Source organism: Lathyrus oleraceus, chromosome 3 (genome assembly GCF_024323335.1).
Source record: "Lathyrus oleraceus cultivar Zhongwan6 chromosome 3, CAAS_Psat_ZW6_1.0, whole genome shotgun sequence".
Taxonomy (NCBI): Eukaryota; Viridiplantae; Streptophyta; class Magnoliopsida; order Fabales; family Fabaceae; genus Lathyrus; species Lathyrus oleraceus.
The window spans coordinates 273,996,043-274,017,928 of NC_066581.1; positions in this window are offsets into that span (position 1 = coordinate 273,996,043).

The window sequence follows — 21,886 nt, forward strand, 5'->3', positions numbered from 1 at the left end:
GTCCCCAGCGGAACAGTTATTTCCCAGAGCAGAATTCATCCTACTTATGGATTGATTGGGATATCCCCAGCAAAGTTGCCGGTTTTGTCAGTAGCAAGTTGCTTTATTACTCCCCAGCGAGTTGCCTTATCTTCCCCTAGCGGAGTTGTATTGATGGTTCCCCAGCAGTTGCCTTGTTCTTTCCCCTAGCAGAGTTGGATTGATGGTTTCTCAGCACAGTCGTCCTGTGTATTTCTCGGCGGAGTTTTCATCATTTTTGCATTTTGCATGTAGTGATCATTGCATCCTCCAAAACTGCGTAGCATTTCCATTCCATATGGAGCATTATGCCATAGAAAAATTCAAACATATGCATTCATGTGTTAACCCAACCAGACTGTATCCCCAGCAGAGGCGGATTTTTGTTCAACTTGTACAGCACATCTGCTACAGTTGCTTTGACAACATTCAGAATTGATATCCCCACAGGGGTTTATTTCCTCACTCGTCCGTGAACGGAAAGTTTGTTTCTCCTCAGTGAGACCTCCTCGGCAAGTGGTCAGCCTTGCCTTGACGTATTTAAGATGTCGTTCTTGTGATACCGGTAAGTGTCGTGTCAGCACCCGCGTGTGTTCATTTTTTGGTGTCGGTAAACACCATTGTTTCGGTGTCGGTAAACATCGAGTCTCACCCCAGTCATCGGTAAATGTCTGGTCATTTTTTTTGTGTCGGTAAACACCATTGTTTCGGTGTCGGTAAACATCGAGTCTCACTCCAGTCATCGGTAAATGTCTGGTCGTCTTTGTTTGATGTCAGTAAACATCATCTTTCGATGTCGGTAAACATCGAGTCTTTTCCTCAGTCATCGGTAAATGTCTGATAATTCCCCAGCTAGAGATCCCCAGTAGAGTCATCGGTAAATGTCTGATAATTCCCCAGCTAGAGATCCCCAGTAGAGTCATCGGTAAATGTCCTATCTGGTTTCCGGTTGCGAATATTTGTTTTTCTCTTCCTAGTAGATTTTTCCCCAGTCATCGGTAAATGTCTGGTCATTTTTCGATGTCGGTAAACATCATCTTTCGATGTCGGTAAACATCGAGTCTCATCCCAGTCATCGGTAAAGGTCTGGTCGTGTGTTATTTTTCCTGTTGATAAAATCAAGATCTCCAAGAGTCGTCAGTAAACGTCTTGTCTGATTCCGTTACAAATATATTTTGTTCCTCCCCAAGCAGAGATGCCATCGGTAAATGGCCCCGTTTTCTTCGATATCGGTAAATATCGAATTCCCAGTTGCAGCAGCCATCAGTAAATGGTCTTGTTGAAGTTGATATCGGTAAATGTCAAGTTTCTTTGAAGCCACCATCGGTAAATGGTCTTGCTTCCTTTTACATCAAGTTGTTTCCCAGCAGCCATCGGTAAATGGTCTCGCTGAAGTTGATATCGGTAAATATCAAGTTTCCAGTTTCTAACCATCGGTAAATGGTTTCGCTTTGCTGAAGTTGTCACTTGCAGTCGTCATCGGTAAATGACGTGGTTCTTCTTGTATCATATCCAGCAGAGTGCAAATTTCTACGGTTCTTTGGTATTCAATCCCTGTGTACCCTGAAAGTCTAACAGCCGTTGCTATCATCCGTTCGGGTTCCCAGCTGATTGAATAGGGGCAGCTGTAGCACCTCAAATTTGCACATACCTTTTGTACATACATTCTTATATTAGGTCATAACATTAACATAGTCCACTGCATAACATTGCATTGTCCCTTTGCCCAAGTGCAAGCCATTCAGAAGAATTAGGTCAAACTGGTCAGGAGATCAGTCAATCAAGCAAGCAAGTGTATTTTCCTTTGAGACAAGGCCCTAGGGTTGGTCCAACATGTTCACATGACCTAGGGGTCCTTTGGAAGTGGTTTGGTCAAGTATTGGATGCTCAGAAGTCATCAGTCAGTGTTCAGTCTACCAGAAACCCTAGAAAGTCAACTATGGTCAACTGTGGTCAACTGTGCCTGATTCTATGGATTTCAAGGTGGGAGATGGTTTGAAAGGGTTCATTCATGTCCATACAACTCTCATTTGACATTTCAAAGATCAAGATTGAAGAATTTGAAGTCAGACAAAAAGTTTCCAAAAATGGCAGATGACCTGTAATTTTCAACTGCCAAAAATAGAAAGTTTTTCTCCTCAAATTTACATCATCATACAAGCTTCAAATGAAATTTTGTCCAACATGAAAGTTGAATATATTTCTCTCACCTTTCCAAAAAGTCCAAGAACACTCATTTATCATTTATGGTTGGCAAGTTATGATCAAATCATTCTCAAGAATTTTTGAACTTCAAAGTGGCATATCTTCTAAACCATTTGGCCAAATTGGGTGGGGTTTTTTGCTACAAGTCATATTTGATGTGCTCTATCCAAATCTTTCATCACAATTCACCAAAAATCTTCCAAGAAAAATGGCCTTTTTCAAGTGGCATGAATTAAAAAAGAGTGAGTTGAAAAATGGACTCTCACATAATTCATTTCCAATGCATTATGCCAATTACAAAGGTTCAGAAATCATATTTGGAATTTGTTTGAGGCCCATTTTCGTCCATTAGCCATGCACCCCATGCAAATTGTTTGGTTTTTAGCAATTGTCAAAAACACTTCATTTTAAGCAAAACCAATTACCACTTCACTAACCATACTTAAGCAACATTAATCCAAGTATATATTGATGATTGGCAGTCTGAAAAACCCTAGCCACTTTGCCAAAACAGATCAAAACCCATTTTGCTCTCCAAACACTCATTTTCTTCATTTTTGAACTTTTTGCTGAAAATCTCAAAGAGCTCGAGTCTTGGTTAGTTGTTCCATCATCCACCATCATTTTTGAGCCTCTTGCAAGCAACAACATACAACTGTAAAGCTGTTTTCGTGGACTGTTGGAAGAAGCTTCATCCATGGCAGATTTTGATTGGAGCTGTTTCGAAGATTGTTGAGCTAAAATTCTTCCTCCATTCATCATCTGGAACATCCTTGTTCATCTGTTTCAACTAAACATAGCCAAAGAACCACTGTTTCCTTGCTGCTCTTCAAGATCAGGTAAAACTCGAACCTAGCCATTCGTGAAATTATGATATGCTCTAGGAAGATCTCTCCATGCTGAATACTTTGAGCTTTAAATCGTTGGAAATGGTCGAGTATTGTAGAAGTTATGTTGAAATGAAATTTGATGTGTGAATGTGTTTCTGCTCGATTCATCCTTGTTAGCATGATTTAACGAAAACTAATGTTGGATTGATGATGAGCATGTTGAGACGGTTTGATTAGTGTACTCATTTGCCAAAACTGGAACAAAAGTTCATCACCATTGATGAACACGCACTGTAGCATAAACCCTAGAAGAACGTTGCCCAGAAATGTTTTTTGATTCGTCAAACCCGTGTCCCTGCATGAAGACACTGTTTGATTGCCATGCACCAATCGTTGGCCAACACCTCCTTAAGTGAAACGCAGAGTTTCACTTAAGGGACCGGGTTATTACGAAACTGCCACTGACCGGTTTTTATTTAATTAATTCATTTTCTTTTTTCAAATTTTATTTCATTTTGCATGGCCAACTTCAAAAAATCATAAGTCACTCATTTTTGATCCATTTTTCATGGTATTTTTTATGGAATGCTCCTCATGACCTCTAGTTTTTTATGATGTTTTTTCCATATTTTTTGCACGTGTGAATTTTTAAATGTGCTAGGGTTTGCTCATGTTGTCCATTTTGTGTATGTCTTGCCAAATTGCTTGTGAAATGGTGATACGTTATCCAATGCTTCCCAAATTTTTTGTGCTTAACTTAGACATGTTCATGATGATTTTGGTATAGAGTTTGTAATTTTATCATTGCTGGTTGTGGAGATATGATTTTTTGAATAGGGGTGTGACAATTTGTGTCACACCATGCATGTCCAACTTCATGATTTTAATTACCATGCTTAATGAACTCAAAATGGTTTGGATTTTTGCATGAAGACACTTGTGCATGTTGAGAATGTTTGTGAATTTTTCTGGAATTGTTGAATGCATTTCCTATTTGATTGATAATTTCTCCCCTGTTTGACCAAATTGTTGACTTTTGTGACACATGATGCCATATGATTTGTGAAATTCTCATGCTTAACTGGACTGACTTGAAATTTGACATGTGCATTGTGAACATCTTGAAGTACATCATGGATTTAGTCCCATTCATTTATCATGTGTTGGTTCTATTTTATGATTAATTGAAGTTGGTGCATGTTTTGATGCTTTGAATGAGTATGCTTGAACTTGCTTTGCCTTTCTGAATTTAATTTCCCTACTTCCTTTGATCCAAATGAGCTGAAATTTGGTATGCCTATCATGTTGTGGATGATGTTTGATCATGATTTATTTGAGGAAGTTTTGAATTGTTTGTGATTGAATTTGAGTTGAGTCATTTTGTTGACTTCTTTGAGGTTCTATATGCCATATTTTGACCTAATTTGTTTGTGAAATGATGATGATGAATGATGTGAATGTGAAACCACTTGGGTTTGTTTCTTGATTGATTTGTCTTGACTTTGGACACTTGTCCCTTGCTGTTTTAATTTTTTTGTCTCCTTTTGACCCTAGGCTTGTCCTAGTGGTCTTGTTGCTCATGTTTAAGCTTGTTGTTTCAGGTTAAGCAGCAAATGCTTCAAAGAGATCAATACAAGTTGAATGAGTTTAATTGTTTATCATGAACTAACTTGTTTGTTTTGTAGGTTGCTTAGCTCACTTGCTTTGAGCTTATGCTTTGCACACATATTTGATTGTGTTGTCTGTTGGTTTATGCTGTTTGTTTTAACTTTGTGTCTGGTATACTAATTGTGTTTGACTGATTTCAGGTACATTAGTTGCTTTTAGTTCTTTGAGAACTTTGCTTTGCTTTTCTTGATAGCAATTTGCATTGAGGTATATTTTCCTTACTTCATGTAGTCTGGAAGACCTGGCCTGTTACTTGGCCAGGCACCTGTCTGAAGTATTCCTTAAGAGGCAATGTTTGTGACTGTTTACCTTTGTCCTTGCATTTGTTCAAAGACATCCTAAGTGAAGAGGCATTGGCAGATATAAGGGATGTGCAATCCATCCCCTGCTATTCTGTGTGTCATCTGCTTTGCTCACACCATTGTGTTGATGCATTGCAGATACTAACCCAAGATCTTGTACAGTTGTACAGTTGCGTCAGTGTCAAATGTGTAGAAGGGTTCCCACTTTCTGGACCCACACATTCTTGTCTTAAGCTCTCCCAGGCCAGGGATAAGAGCTGTGAAGTCTCATCTTCACTCACCTTTCATCAGCTTCACCCTAACTCTCAATGTTAGGGTTAAGAGCTAACACTACCCAGTTACAGTGGTTTATTTGTTGAGGTTGATATGACCCCTCAACTAAAACCTAACCTTATTTGAGCCCATTGCTTGCGTATAGTGTGTGCTACTTGTGCTTGTGTGTTGGCTTTAGCTTGCTTCCTGTGCAAGTTAGGTTTGGTTTGGCTTGCTTCCTGTGCAAGTCATGTTTAGGATAGGCTTGCTTCCTGTGCAAGTTAGCTAGAAACCTTAACTTAGGGATGAACTTGCATGATAACATCTAGGCTCGAGTCGTAGTCTCCCTAGTTGTGTCTCCCTCTGTTATCTGGTTAAGCTAGTCCTGTGTCCCTCCGTAGGGGAACTACGTCGCCCTGATCCTCATGCCAGATGAGGTACGTAGGCAGGAGATGAGCAGATCTCTCCGGGCGCCTGTGTCTTTGTTTTGTCTTGTTGTGTGCTTGGAAGCTGATGTAAGTCCATCGAGTGGCATTCGGGTTCCAGTGTACGTGTGTTTTGGTTCGGATGCTGATGTAAGTCCAGTAATTGGTATTCAGGCTCCATGTTTGCCTTTGCCTGTGTTTGTTTGTGTGCGTGTTAGCCGAGCTACGAATGCTCTGATTCTCCTTCGTCCAAAGGAGATACGTATGCATAGGATGCGGTATCCTAGCGAGCATGTGTCTTTTCCCAGTCCGAACTACTTCGACTCTGATGTCTATGCCTGATAGACTAAGTAGGCCCAGGGTGCGATATCCTGCCGAGTCAGCCTTGTTTGTTTCCTTGTGTCTCTTTCAGCCAGTGTGTGTGTGTGAGCAGTGTTTTAGCAACCATTTTCTTTCCTTTTGTGCGTGGATCCCGTCGAGTACGACGGATGCGTAGGGGTGCTAATACCTTCCCTTCGCATAACCGACTCCCGATCCCATTCTCTTTGGTCGCGAGACCATGCTTTTTCCAGGTTTACTCTGAGCGTTTCCTTTCCCTCTTTTGGGATAAATAACGCACGGTGGCGGCTCTGTTGTTCTTGTTTTCCCGCCGGTTTTTCGCGCAATGCGACAAACTATTATCAAGTCTACACTTAAACAGTCTCCGCACTATGTCCTAGATAGGCCAAGAGGGGGTAAATGTTCTACGATCCTCAGCTTCTCGGACCCAAAATAGAGATAGTAATGCCTAACCATAAATACTTGTGTGACATTTCCAAATCCAAAAGAGTCTCCACTAAGTAGATGGATCTCAAGCCAACTTGTTAAGCACTACTTCACACAAGTCGAACATGACTATATCATCCTCCTATCTTAATTGCACTCAAGTTCAGGTTAGAACTTATCTCACCACTCAGAGATCACCAAGCACAACAAGCAGATTATATCACACAAACAAATATACATACATCAAATATACAATTATATACACACAAAAAAGTAGGCTAAACCCACTGGAGACTACTGTCCAGCAGAGTCGCCACTTAATTTCTGTAGCGGTAAATTCATGATCATCAAGCTATGGATAAGCGAGACATCAATAAAATCAGAGTCGCCACCGCGCTTTTTTTATTTCCAAGGGAAAAGGGAAAAGTGCGAACAAAACCCAAAAGTAAGAAGTTTTCAAATCAAAACTAATAAAATGTCAGAGATTACAGGTAAGGGTGTTGGTTACATAGAGGGAAGGTGTTAGCACCCAAAGTGTCATAGGTACTCCTAGGAAGCCCTTTCTTGTGTGCATATGTATTTTGTACAAAATGATGTATACAAATAAATAGAATGGGGGATGAGAAAAGAATTCATTAATTATATTTTTGTGTTTGACAATACCTTTGGACTTGTGCCTACGTACCAACATAAAAATGAGGGATCAAAACCTCGTAGTTCGTGATACAAATTTCAAAGTGGATGCATATTTTTTAACAAAAATTAAGTTTTAAAGGCATAAAGGCCTAAAAATGGTTTGAATGGGTTAGTTCTTTTTGGCTTTTGAAAAATTTAAATCAAGTATAATTAAGTCTATTTACAAGTTTGATTAAGAAAAAATTTTGAAAATGCAATGACATAAGGCCAAAGTTTCTAGTTTGCAAAGTGGTCAAAGTTTAGAACAAAACTAGTTCAAACAAAGAAGATTTCAAAAAAAAGAGAGAGAGAGATTTTGAAATTAAAGAAACGGGGAGGAGATGAAGAGACTAGTCCTATGCACAAAATTAAAAGTTAAGAGTTGAAAAGATCTGACCAATGGGTAGCAATCCAATAGACAAGAATGTCTTATAGATACCCTAAATTCCCTTGGATATTAGAATCAGGCAACAAACAATGCATACAATATTATCTTGAAGAGCAAGGCATCAAATAAAGATATCCATATCCAAGCTTAGCCACTCCATGATCTTCTTCAAAATAGCCCATGTAACAGATGAATTCCACAAGTCACAGGTTCAAAATAACAGCTTCACAATGACCATGTTGCAGATGAACTCAAAGGGATCTTCAAAGATGTATCAGATGAAATTTCAAATTACAAGCACTTAGTTTCACAAAAGTTAGCATTGGCCAAGTCCTTTAGCATAGGGATGTTGTCTAAATTCTAAGTCCAATTTGTCCAAGATCAAGCCAACAGTCCACACAAAAGTTTTTTTAGGGTTTTTGTTGTTATTATGTACATTAATGGTCAAAGACCACACAAACAAACAAAATATACACAAACAAAATATATCAAACAAATGGTCCAAGTGGACAAAAGAAAAATGACATTAACATAAACAATTAGAATGGAATGAATAATGGCAAATGAATAGAACTTCAAAATTAAATGTTAGTTGTTAATAAGTTAGAGGTTATTATTGTTTTTGCTTTTGCTTTTCATTTTAAGTCATTCTTTGGAGAATACTCAACCCATTTATCACAATCATGGATCCTTGAACCAAGACATCTTCCAAAGGAAGGAAAAAAGGCCAAGTTTCCATACAATACCATGAAAGAGGGGAGACTTACAATCTCACTAACTAGAATGTTATGCCTTTTCTGTCAAAAAATTTAGCGCTATGTTAAGCAATCGTAATTGGACTTATATAGAAGTCACAACTATTTGAGGTCGGGCAATAGAATGTTGGTGTTAATGCATGTTAGAGACATAGTATGCTCATGAAACATACCACACACAAAAAGAACATGCAAAAGAGGTGGCTAATCTCATCCATACTTATTTTGATTTTGCAATCAACTAGCCTTAGGATCTTGAGATGTCATAGGCCAAATGAAATGAATGCATAAAGAAGGGGATTAGATGAAGAGGGAATGGAAAGAATCATAACTCAAATTGGTCAAAAGAGGACTTTTACCAAGTTAATATCATCCATTCATTTTGGGAGATGGAATGTACACTCCATCAATCCCCTAAATCCAATGATATTAACCTAGCAAAGTCAAATCAACTGAGTTGCTTCGATTTGACCTCTAAGCAACTCAATCTTCTTGCCTACATTGGTAGGACTTCAGACAACCAAAGATCTAAGAGAATTGAGTAGAGTTAAGTGAGAATCGAAGAGATGGAGTTTTCTGAAATTTACTTTCAATGTTGTGCAGAACTTGATGTTGTTTGCTTCAAACTTGATCTGATCACACTTGAGAAGCTTGCAGGAGAGGTTTAGCAATGGTACAAAGCTTTGGATCCTGTAGTTTCTGAATCTCCAAACACTGAGATTCAAACTCAATTTATAAGTTGAAAATTCTCAGGTTTTCCTTTGAAATGTGAGGGTTTGAATTAGGGGGCAAAGTTTGCCCGCAAGGTATGTTTGAATTGAGCTCCAAGGGCCTGTCTTTATAGCAATTGGGACTGATATTTGCACACTTGAAAAATTGCTAATTTTGGACATTTCATGCACAAGCTTGCATGGGCGTGTACAGGCCCGTGAAGCAATCCAATTTGGTCCACTTGCAAACATTCTGAAGTTCAAATCATGATTGGATGTCAAGGCAATGTGAAATGTGATTTTTGGCATTTGATTTCTTCCAATCACACAGCTCTGTTAAAGCCATGCGCAGACCTAGCAAACCTTGTCCAAAATGCATGAAATTGGGTTCTTTGGAAAGCTTAGGTCAAGGGGAACAAGGTTGATGTTGAATACTTTCTCATTTGGAACTTGGATCATGGTGAAGTTTGAGTTGGAAGTTTGGAAATTTCAACATGTTGAAATTTTTTCTAAGTGTCAAGTCATATATCTCAATATTCCACCTTACTTAACTTTTTATGTGAGCTTCAAATGAGAAAGGTGTCTTCATCAAAGTTGTAGATATTTGAAACACCTTCAAAATGGTCACCAATTTCATGTCATTTGGATTTAGAATGATAGAGTTATGCATTTTTGAAGTTTGGAAAAATCACTTGTTCAATGGTATAGGTAAAAAATGACCTATAATGTTTCCTCATATCACATGCTCATAAAGTTGAATTAGATCTCACTCCAAACATCAAAGCTGAAGTAGACATCTTGAATTTGATTTTTCAACTTGGAAATCTTTAATCTCATAAAAATTGAGCAAGTTATGGCCTTGAGAAGTTGACTTTCAAATTAGGGTTTAGACAAAATGACCTATAATGTTTCAACATAGAAAATGATTTTCCAAGCAAAAATAGCTCTAGGTATCAACATGAAAGTTGTTTGGAATGTCATTTAGAGTAACTTTTACCTTGAAATCATTTTCATATGGTGAAAATTGTAGGATATAGGGTCTAGGGAGACCCAGTTTTGATTAGATGAATTCATCTGACCAACCACCATCAACCAACTTGCTAACCTTCAATAATTTTGACTTTCTAGGATCATGGTAGATCATATATGCATAATATGATGCATTTTTAAGTGTCCCTTGAGAAATTTGATCAATTGGTGAGATAGATTATTGGAGAAGTTACTCAAGATACCCAGTCAAACTAGGGTTTCCAAGGCAAACCACCTTCAAACTCTTGAAGAAAACTTGATCAATATTAAATGTATAGATCATTAGGACTCATATATGATGTTTGTAACCATTTATGGATCAATCCTTATTTGTGCTCTTAGCCATAAGGGTATCAAACCCTAGGTATGAACTTAATAGGTCAATGAGAACATGCCCTACCTACAAAGAGTTAGGCAAATACAAAGACATATTTTTGGTATTTTGGTTAGTAAAAATGATAAGTATGATACAATCACATGGTGCTTGGTGATCTCTCCCAATACAAACCCAATGAATGAGGGATAATGAAATTCTGGTGTAGTCAGAATTCAGATGTTCTACTCCAAGTCATGACATCTGATCCAACATTGTAACTAATACACCAAGATTGTTATTAACCACTATACTAATATGCACACGTTCACAGATGTCACGACATCTCATTCTATGTCACCCTAGAATGGATAAACACCTGATTCTGTGCATCAGGGAGAAGGACTCAACAGAGATCAATCCTGGCACTCACTTCAGTTGTTTTCTTACACTGTTATCAACATGATGTCATACTGTTGATTTTGGACATCATCTGTTACATAGTTCCTGTGTGTTTGTCTTTTACTTGTATTTCCTGAATTAATGGTTGAACACTTTAATCTAATTTCCACTTATTAGATTGCTAACAACTAGGTTATTTGTTAGGTTTATTAATTGTAGGTTAGCAGTTGGTTTCCTGGTTTTTAGCTCAGCTGTTGAATCCCTGAAGAATAGCCTGAGAAAAATACCTAAACAGAAAAACCAATCATCCTACACTTTAGCACATGCTGTAGAGAATGAATGTCACAACATTCAGTTCGACAGTCAGAACATATGTTGATTCTGTTATGTTCCTGGAACCATGCTGTGCTAAGTTTGCAGTACTGTAAAAGACCAACTAGTCTCTACTTCAGTATCAACCATCAGTATCAACTGTCCAATCATCCAGTTTAACAGTTTCACACTGATCCTTCGGCCAGGTCTGTTATCCTGGAAGAGAACAGACTTAAATAAATACTGAACAGAACCTAACATGCTTATTGTTCAGTATACACTATCACTGATGAATGTTACAACATTCTGATTGACATTCAAACAGAAGGTTATATACCAGGTCTTTTATCATCTTGGTAAGCTGACTGGAATATCAGCTGAGTTATGACAGTAACAAAAACACATGCAGAAGGAAAACAAACACAGGAAATTGTTAACCCAGTTCAGTCCAACATGACCTACATCTGGGGGCTACCAAGCCAGGAAGAAGATCCACTATTAGCAGTATTAATTTAGAGTTAAACTCACCCGTTTACAACTCTTCACTTAATCCCTACCCAATGCACTCTATACCTAGGAACTCCTAGATAGAAACCTCCAGTTTCCATTCCTATCACTACAAATACAATGTAATGTTACCACACCTTGAACTTGCTTCACAGCTTCATTCAAGAACAAAATCACTCTTGCCTACAGGCTTTGAGTTACAAATACTCTCAGCTTTTACCACTGAGAAACACATGGTAACCTTCCCACAGACTGGAAGGTTTACCTCACACACACCTCTAAATTTTCATTCTAAGAGGCTTACAAAAACTAGGTTACAATTAGGTATTTATAACCTAATCACCCAACTGGATTTGGGCCTTCAGAAATCGCAGCAGACTTGTTCTTTGCTGTTACAACTTCAGCAGAAAAATTCTGCTACAAACAAGGTCTTCAATCCTAAAATCTCTCCATATATATCTCCTTACTTTGAGCCTATATATCTTCTGATTGAGTCTTCAAGACCTCCACATGGGAGTTAGGATATTCACCAAATATCCTTACTAATCCCAGAATAAATACTGAATTAATTAATTCAGTTTTCTACACATGTACGATGTCACAGGCATGATGTCGTGACATCGTACATGACATGTTGGTCAAGATGTTGAACTTCTTCAACCCAACATATTAAAACAACAGAGATGATTACATTATTTGTTTTACAGAATTAATGCCAATTCTAAGGAATTAACAATCTCCCCCTTTGGCAAATTTTAGTTAAAACAAATAAACAATACACTGAACAAAACATCCCAATTTGGGAATGCTCTTCATCTCTGTCATTGGTTCCACCACCACAAACACCAAAGTTGGTGTACATGGGGAAGAAGAGGTGCACGGATCAGTTGTACCAGAACCTTTCCCCTCAACCGGAGAGCTTCTGGAAGAATATGTAGTACTCAGTACATAGATAATGTAACTCAGATCACAAGACACAACTGTCCTCTTAACTCAGATCACAAGACACAAGTGATATACCCAGTTGGTGGATTTTGTGCTTGACACCAACTCCAACTTCTGTTTGCTACCACAGTTAGCTTGCTTCTGGTACATTCTCAACCCCAGGACTGTATTTCTCTCCCCCTTTTTAGCTAAACATTTGTAAAGGCACCCCTCACAAAACCATATCCAGGCGCAGCTTGCCCAGACCTTAACATACCCCATGATTCTGAAGGAATGGAGTGTTTCTCTTGTGAGAAGAAGAGGGCTAATACATCCTTTAAATAGTCCAGCTCGTGCTTAGGAATTAACGGTCGAAATTAATGTTTGGTCAAGATTCATTAATGTTTGCTGAGAAACAATCAGGGAATCACCAGCAAAATCTCGGACTATCTTTGAATACCTTTTATAGCTCTTGACTGTTTCTTTTTCAAAACAGCAGTTCCAGTGCATGGAGACTATTCCATATATGCAGTTAGACACGTTGCACGCGATGTCTTAACATTACACACGGCTTTTTCCTGCATTCTGCCAGCATTCAACATTTCCCAAGGTTCCTGTCATACCTCCAGTAGAGACTTGACATCTGGCACTGCTACAGTCAAATTCCCACACTTCAGCAGATGGTTACTCCCCCTGTACCACACAGCTGTAGCCATCAGGCTTATTCTGATTTATCAGAATTTGACACATCACCTTCATAACTCATACTGATTTTAAGATTCAGATGGAATTAGAAGCATTGTCCAGGGCAATGTCATGACATCCGGTCAGACATTCTTCTGCTCACTCTGCCTTGGCACACATCACAGCATTCTGATAACTGACAAGGTGCCATACCTAGTTATCTGAGTACACAAAGACCACAAGCTTGATAATTACTTGTAGCTTCACAGACAGAACTCCCCCTGTCATGGACACCCTACTCTCCTCTTGACACTTGGAGGTCACACATGAGCATATCCAACACCCCAAAGTTGGACCTTCACATACTTCCTGATTCAAAGAGAATCCAGACCACTTGATGAATGGAAAACATAAGACGCATCTTCATGTCTTCAAGAGCACACCCTCTGTTCAACCCTCTTAGCTGAACACATTCACACTCTGTGTCAATCTCTCTTCTAACCAGAACAGAAGACCACTTCACAAGATGTTCTGACATCAGCTGGGACATCCTTCACAGCATAACAAGGACCACCAACTGAGAGTCTTCAAATATTGCTGAGTCACCAGCTTGATCAAGAAGAACCCAGACATAAATTGGGACATATACATTTTCATCCCATTACAAGAGATACTCTTCCATAGATAGCTCAGAACTCCTACCACAAGCTCCAAGAGATGAATAGAAAACACCTCCTTTAGTCTTCAACTTACTACTTTTCTGCTCAAAAGTAATTTGTCTCAGACTTTCCTCAAGAATAATCAGCTGCCATATGTGGATTATCTTGATTCTTCGAACTCACTTCTGAGATAGACCAAATGCCACTGGTTGATTACCTTCTTCATGAGTCCTCATTTGAAAAAGTCAAATGCTGCTTTTTGACCTCCCCAAGTTTATCAGACTTCTCCTAAAGATATTCTGATCTTCCAAGTGAGATTTGAACTTCAAGTTACATGTTAAACAAAGCTTAGGGTCTCTAAGACATGAACATGTAACATCTTCTCCAACCAGCAACTCCTAAGAACTGCAATGAGAACGATCCTTTTGAAGTACCAATCTACAACTCTGTAGACCCTTCTATCTTAAGTTGATATGCCACTTCACCAACTAAGAATCTGATGTTAAACCAAATGTCACAACATTGTTTTTAGACATCTAGCTGTTGAATTCAGCTCCTTCTTCTGCCACTTGAAAGAACTTCCTCCCTTCACAGAACAAGAGTTCAATGTTCTCATAGACTTGATTGAGAAACCAAGTTTGAGTAAACAACCTCCATCCTGCAGGTTTGCAGTTAAGTCATCCAAGCTCACACCTTGATGAATTACTGCTTCTTCTCCAAAGACATCAGACACTCTGATGCATGAGTCTTCAGAAGGACCAGTTAGAAACTAACCCTTCAGCTATACCAAGGATTCCACTTCCTAAAGCAAGGCTGTTTCCATGATGTCAAGAATGCTGCCACTTGTTCTTGACTCCACAGTGTGCATAAGCTAATGCACTTCCTTACCTAGATCAGAAATAAACTGATCCAAGTAACCACCATCAAGACTATGATGTCTTCTTCTTCTTGTACATACCAAGGCTGAACATGTTTCTTGCCAGGAAACCTTTTCAGAGATCATATGCTTTTGCTGCCACCAAAGATATAGATCATAAGCCAATGTACTATCCTTCCTGTGATTCTGCACAGGGTCTTGAAGAAGTGATGTTCCAACATCTTTAAGAACATCAGTTATCTTGAGCTCCAAGGATAATCAATTAAACACTTGTACTTGGCACAAGTAGACATTGATCTTAAATCCTTTCCCAATTATCCTTTCAGACACTTCCACCATAAGACTACTTTGAAAGTACTCTTCTTGTGTCAACATCTTCTGCTTGCAAGCACCTCGACAATTTTGAAAGTCTTCCCAGACTAAATTCACCCTTAGGAATAAGAGAGATGAATTCTTCCTTGCAAATGTGTCACACAACCACCAGAACCCATGTGACACAGGTCAACAGCCAACCAGACCCTAGGCTGACCAGACTTGAGGAGGTTAACCAAAACTCCCCCTCAACTTAACAATCATGGAAACTCCACACCAATAACCATGCATTGTATATAAATGTCTCAACCTGACATACACCATCCCTACCAGTGGCAACTAACTCTATGAGTTATACCTATACATACTCCAATCACACCAATCAGACTCCAGCTGACCATAAGTACTAGTGATACAAAACAGCACCAGTCAATGGTAAACATGCATTGCTAGAGCATACTACCTCAACTAACCTCTGAATCTTCATATTCTCCCTCCTCGAAAGAACTGCCACTTTTGAAACATGGTGTTTGAATAACAAGATTCATGGTTCCAATCCTCTTAAATGGTATAGCAATCAGGTTATCCCATTATTGACTACTAACATCCAGGGGACTTGTCTTCCACCACAACATAGTACTTCAGGGAACAGCTATCCAACCCTGATCAATCAACAGGAATATGCCAAACAGCAGGAGATTGCACAATGTCACATCTCAACCAGCTCAACTTCTAGAGATCAGACTTCTAAAGGTGACCTTCTTGAGCACACACACACAGTTGACCCTACCCTTGTCAACTTAGCACACACAGATGTCTCCTCTTCCAGGTCAGGAGTAGGTTCCAAACAGAAGTATCCCTTTGTTTGATACCTAAAAACATCTGCTCTTCAACCAGTAGCTGTATACTTGTTGAACAACATGTTCTAACATCGCATAGAACATTAGTTCCACCTCCTTGGAACAAACCTTCCTTGAAGGTCTTCAAGGTCTTCATACACCCTACTCAAGTGAGTAAAAGAATCAGTGATTAAGTGATTCTTACCATCCTGAAGTGAGAACGTCATGATGAGTGGACTTGTGGAGACTCAAGTATCTTTGACATCTTCAGTAGATTATGATGAGATCTTGAATATAGCAGCCATTCATCCACATGAGGGGAAACAACATCAGAGTTTGAGTTTTGCCAGGTATTATGCAGCGGAAATCATAATACAACTCAACCTATGAACACACACTTCACCAGATCAGCCTCCAAGACCATACCAAGTTTGAATGTGATTCAATACTGGCACAGCTGTCCCACACACAGGCCAATTGCCACCCTCCAGAGACAAGTACACACCATTCCTGTCATGAACAGTCCATCCACCTGCTTCAAGGGACCATTCAGGGAAATTACAGAACCTTTCACAGGTTCCAGCATCAGTACTAACATAACTCCTTGCAAGATACCAGAAAGTATCACCCATGGATCTCATCCAGAAGCAGAACAGGATGCCTGCTCTGATACCAATTGAAATTCTGGTGTAGTCAGAATTCAGATGTTCTACTCCAAGTCATGACATCTGATCCAACATTGTAACTAATACAGCAAGATAGTTATTAACCACTGTACTAATATGCACACGTTCACAGATGTCACGACATCTCATTCTATGTCACCCTAGAATGGATAAACACCTGATTCTGTGCATCAGGGAGAAGGACTCAACAGAGATCAATCCTGGCACTCACTTCAGTTGTTTTCTTACACTGTTATCAGCATGATGTCATACTGTTGATTTTGGACATCATCTATTACATAGTTCCTGTGTGTTTGTCTTTTACTTGTATTTCCTGAATTAATGGTTGAACACTTTAATCTAATTTCCACTTATTAGATTGCTAACAACTAGGTTATTTGTTAGGTTTATTAATTGTAGGTTAGCAGTTGGTTTCCTGGTTTTTAGCTCAGCTGTTGAATCCCTGAAGAATAGCCTGAGAAAAATACCTAAACAGAAAAACCAATCATCCTACACTTTAGCACATGCTGTAGAGAATGAATGTCACAACATTCAGTTCGACAGTCAGAACATATGTTGATTCTGTTATGTTCCTGGAACCATGCTGTGCTAAGTTTGCAGTACTGTAAAAGACCAACTAGTCTCTACTTCAGTATCAACCATCAGTATCAACTGTCCAATCATCCAGTTTAACAGTTTCACACTGATCCTTCGGCCAGGTCTGTTATCCTGGAAGAGAACAGACTTAAATAAATACTGAACAGAACCTAACATGCTTATTGTTCAGTATACACTGTCACTGATGAATGTTACAACATTCTGATTGACATTCAAACAGAAGGTTATATACCAGGTCTGTTATCATCTTGGTAAGCTGACTGGAATATCAGCTGAGTTATGACAGTAACAAAAACACATGCAGAAGGAAAACAAACACAGGAAATTGTTAACCCAGTTCAGTCCAACATGACCTACATCTGGGGGCTACCAAGCCAGGAAGAAGATCCACTATTAGCAGTATTAATTTAGAGTTAAACTCACCAGTTTACAACTCTTCACTTAATCCTTACCCAATGCACTCTATACCTAGGAACTCCTAGATAGAAACCTCCAGTTTCCATTCCTATCACTACAAATACAATGTAATGTTACCACACCTTGAACTTGCTTCACAGCTTCATTCAAGAACAAAATCACTCTTGCCTACAGGCTTTGAGTTACAAATACTCTCAGCTTTTACCACTGAGAAACACATGGTAACCTTCCCACAGACTGGGAGGTTTACCTCACACACACCTCTAAATTTTCATTCTAAGAGGCTTACAAAAACTAGGTTACAATTAGGTATTTATAACCTAATCACCCAACTGGATTTGGGCCTTCAGAAATCGCAGCAGACTTGTTCTTTGCTGTTACAACTTCAGCAGAAAAATTCTGCTACAAACAAGGTCTTCAATCCTAAAATCTCTCCATATATATCTCCTTACTTTGAGCCTATATATCTTCTGATTGAGTCTTCAAGACCTCCACATGGGAGTTAGGATATTCACCAAATATCCTTACTAATCCCAGAATAAATACTGAATTAATTAATTCAGTTTTCTACACATGTACGATGTCACAGGCATGATGTCGTGACATCGTACATGACATGTTGGTCCAGATGTTGAACTTCTTCAACCCAACATATTAAAACAACAGAGATGATTACATTATTTGTTTTACAGAATTAATGCCAATCCTAAGGAATTAACAGATAAGGAGGATGTTAAGGTATGATCCCAATGCTAATGTATATGATGAAATTGCATGAGGGATCTTAGGGTCAAAATTGGGGTCTTACAAGACCCTCAATGGACTACAAATTTCCTCAGCAGTCAGTCATCTGACTCATCCCCACAAGCATCTTTAGGAATCTTCTTCAATAACTTATCAAACATTGACTAGGCTTGCATGCCATGAGCCTTAAGCAATAAAGAATGATGAGATGGGATCTTCCCTACACTTGTCTAGAATATATTTGAGTAAGGGACCAATGACCTAGTTGCTCAGAGTATTCGTCTCTATTCATAGACTTCAGTGCAATTCCAGTCAAATTAGTGTCAAGTATGCAACTAGCCTCAATGGCTCCACTTTTCAAATTCTTTTGGTTTAAACGCTGTTGTAATTTCCTTTCCTTCAGGGACACACCTTTATGGTTAAACCTCTACCTTTTTAGGGACACACCTTTATGGTTAACCCCCTACCTTTTCAGGGACACACCTTTATGGTTAACCCCCTACCTTTTCAGGGACACACCTCCATGGTTAACCCCCTATCCTTTCCTTTGGAACACACCTTTATGGTTAACCCCCATTTCTTGGGTTTGACACTACAATTGATGGACACACCTTTATGGTTACCCCCTGCCTTTTCAGGGACACACCTTCATGGTTAACCCCTACCTTTTCAGGGACACACCTATATGGTTAACTCCTATCCTTTTCTTTGAGACACGCCTTTATGGTTAACCCTCATTTCTTGGTTTTGACACCACAATTCAGGGATACACCTTCATGGTTAACCCCTATCCTTTTTCTTTTGGTTCAAATACCACCCCTAATTATCTCTTTTCTCAGTCTTTGTCCTACGAACTACGGAGCTTTAACTACCTTATTGCATTATGAGGATACATAGGCACGATGATACGAGTCCTTGGCAAGCACCTTTATCCACCCTTTTTTCTTTTCTTTTCTTTATCCTCTCGGGTTCCATGAACTATGAGGCTCTGGCTTTCTCATTGCACCATGAGATTACGTAGGCATGAGGGCCCCAATCCTCCTCGAGCACCCTTTTTCTAACCTTTTTCTATTTTGCAGGTACATGAAGATAGAAACACCCATCCATGCAAGAGCATTCAAAACGGTTCCCATGGAGTACCATGGATGTGAGGGGTGATAGTACTTTCCCCTTGCATAACCAACTTCCTTACCCATTTATCTATTTTCCCTTGGGTTTTATCGATATTTTCCCTTCTCTCTTTTGGGATAAATAATGTTCGGCGGCGACTTTGTTGTACCTTCGAGCGTTCGTGCGTTCGGTATGCATATTTCATGATTTAATTGATTTTATGAATATTTTTAATTGTTTAAAAATACTTTTAAGTTTCCAAAAATTATGAAATTTTTCTCCAAGGTCCTTTGACCTTGTTTGACCTATGATAAATCTCATGGCCATTTCTTTGGTGTTTTGGTGAGGTTTTAGGAAGTTGACCAACCATAATTTAATTTAATGCATATTTTTATTATTTTTAATTGTTTAAATACCAAATAAATTGTGTAGAGCCATTTTAATTGACTTTGTGAGTTTGACTTGTGTTGTTGAGCCTTGGTCAAGGTTGATTTGACTTTGTTAGGTTAAGATCATTGGATTTAGAGGATTGATGGAATGTACATTCCATCTCCCAAAATGAATGAATGATCTTAATTTGGTAAAAGTCCTCATTTGACCAATTTGCGTTGAACCCATTCCCCCTCCCTCTTCATCTTCAATCCCTTTCTATCCCACTCCCCTCATTCGCCAATGGCATCTCAATATCCTAAGGCTAATTGGTTCATGAACCAATACAAGTATGGATGAGATTAGGTCCACCCTTTGATCATTTTATTTTTGTGTGTGGTATGTTTTAGGAGTATGGTTCATTACATCATATCTCTAACATGCATTAATACCAAAAAATTTATTGCCTGACCTCAAATAGTTGTGACTTCTACATAAGTCCAATTACGATTGCTTAACATATCGCTAAATTTTGACACAAAAGGCATAACATTCTAGTTAGTGAGATTGTAAGTCTCTCCTATTTCATGGTATTGTGTGGAAACTTGTCCTTTTTTCCTTCCTTTGGAAGATGTATTGGTTCAAGGATTCATGCTTGTGATAAGTGGGTTGAATGTTCTCCAAAGAATTACTTAAACAAAAACAAAGCAAAAAGCAATACTAACTTCTAATCAACTAATAACTAACATTTAATTTCAAGCCATTTACTTTTATGCACTTTAATTCTTTAAGCTTTAATTAATTTTCCATTAGTCATACCATTCAAGTTGTTTATTTCAATGTCATTTTTACTTTGTCCACTTGGACCATATTTTGTGAAATATTGTGTTTGTATATACTTGTTTGTTTGTGTGGTCTTTTGACCTTAATGTACATAATAAGAACAAAAACCTTAAAAAACATCTCGTGTGGACTGTTGGTTTGATCTGAGACTATTGGACTTAGAGTTTAGGCAACACTACCTATGCAAAGAACTTGGTCAATATCAACTTTTATGAAATCAAGTGCTTGTGATGTGAACATTCATATGATACAGTATTGAAGATCCATTTGAATAAAGATGAGCTTTTATCCAATTGTTTCCACTCTTATTTACTTCAGCCAAATAGTTTTAAATTTTATTATGATCATTTTTGAATTTAAATATTTTAATCAAAATCATTTTCTTAAACATATAAAAGCAAGAATTTTAAAGCAACTAAAAAGAAATATCAACAGCATTTCGAAAACAGCAAGTCCTAAGTGTGAAGCATTAATGGTTCCCCCGAGCAGTTAATCCTTCAGTTATCCTCGGCCGAGTTGGTTAATTCGTTCCCCAACGGAGTTTGTGTATTCCTCAGAAAGGTTGATGTTGGTTTTAATCTCTAGCTGAGTAAGATTGGTTTCCTCAGTAGATTGCGTTGGTTTCTCCACCAGACGCCATCCAGCTCGTTCCCCAATCAGAGTTTCCTCCTGGTTCCTGAGAAACTATTTGTGTTTATCCTCTGTACGGTTATACCACAATTGATATGGTGTTTCCTGCAGATTTGATAACGTTTCCTTTCCTCAGCAGATTTCCTCCTTCCCCAGCCAGGGTTGAGCCTTTGGGATATTGATCTCTTTGCTCCGGCAATTGTTCCCCTCTTTTGTGGATTGATCGAGGATTGTATCGATGATTCAAATTTTTTACGACACCTCCGTATCCTTTGTGTGAACCATCAAAAGCCTTGACGATCACACCACTATACCTCATAGGCGCTCCTTGATATGATAACTTTGACAATGTTGACTTTGGCAGCACATTAACGATGATTCGGTGTCAGCAAGTACATTGGACAAATCATCATCTTTGCAATTCATGAAGATATGCAAAGCCAAATTATGATTCCTACCCTCCTTAGGGAATTCTTCATCACAAAAGCTGAGATTCTTGCAGGAAGTGATGTTAGCTACTATATGATCAAACGGATCCACTGTAACATCATGTTCCACAAACGCTTATTCTAGAACTCTTTGCAGTGCTTCTCTGTGCGCCTCTGAATTGATGAGCAGAGACAGTACTAAAATCTTTGA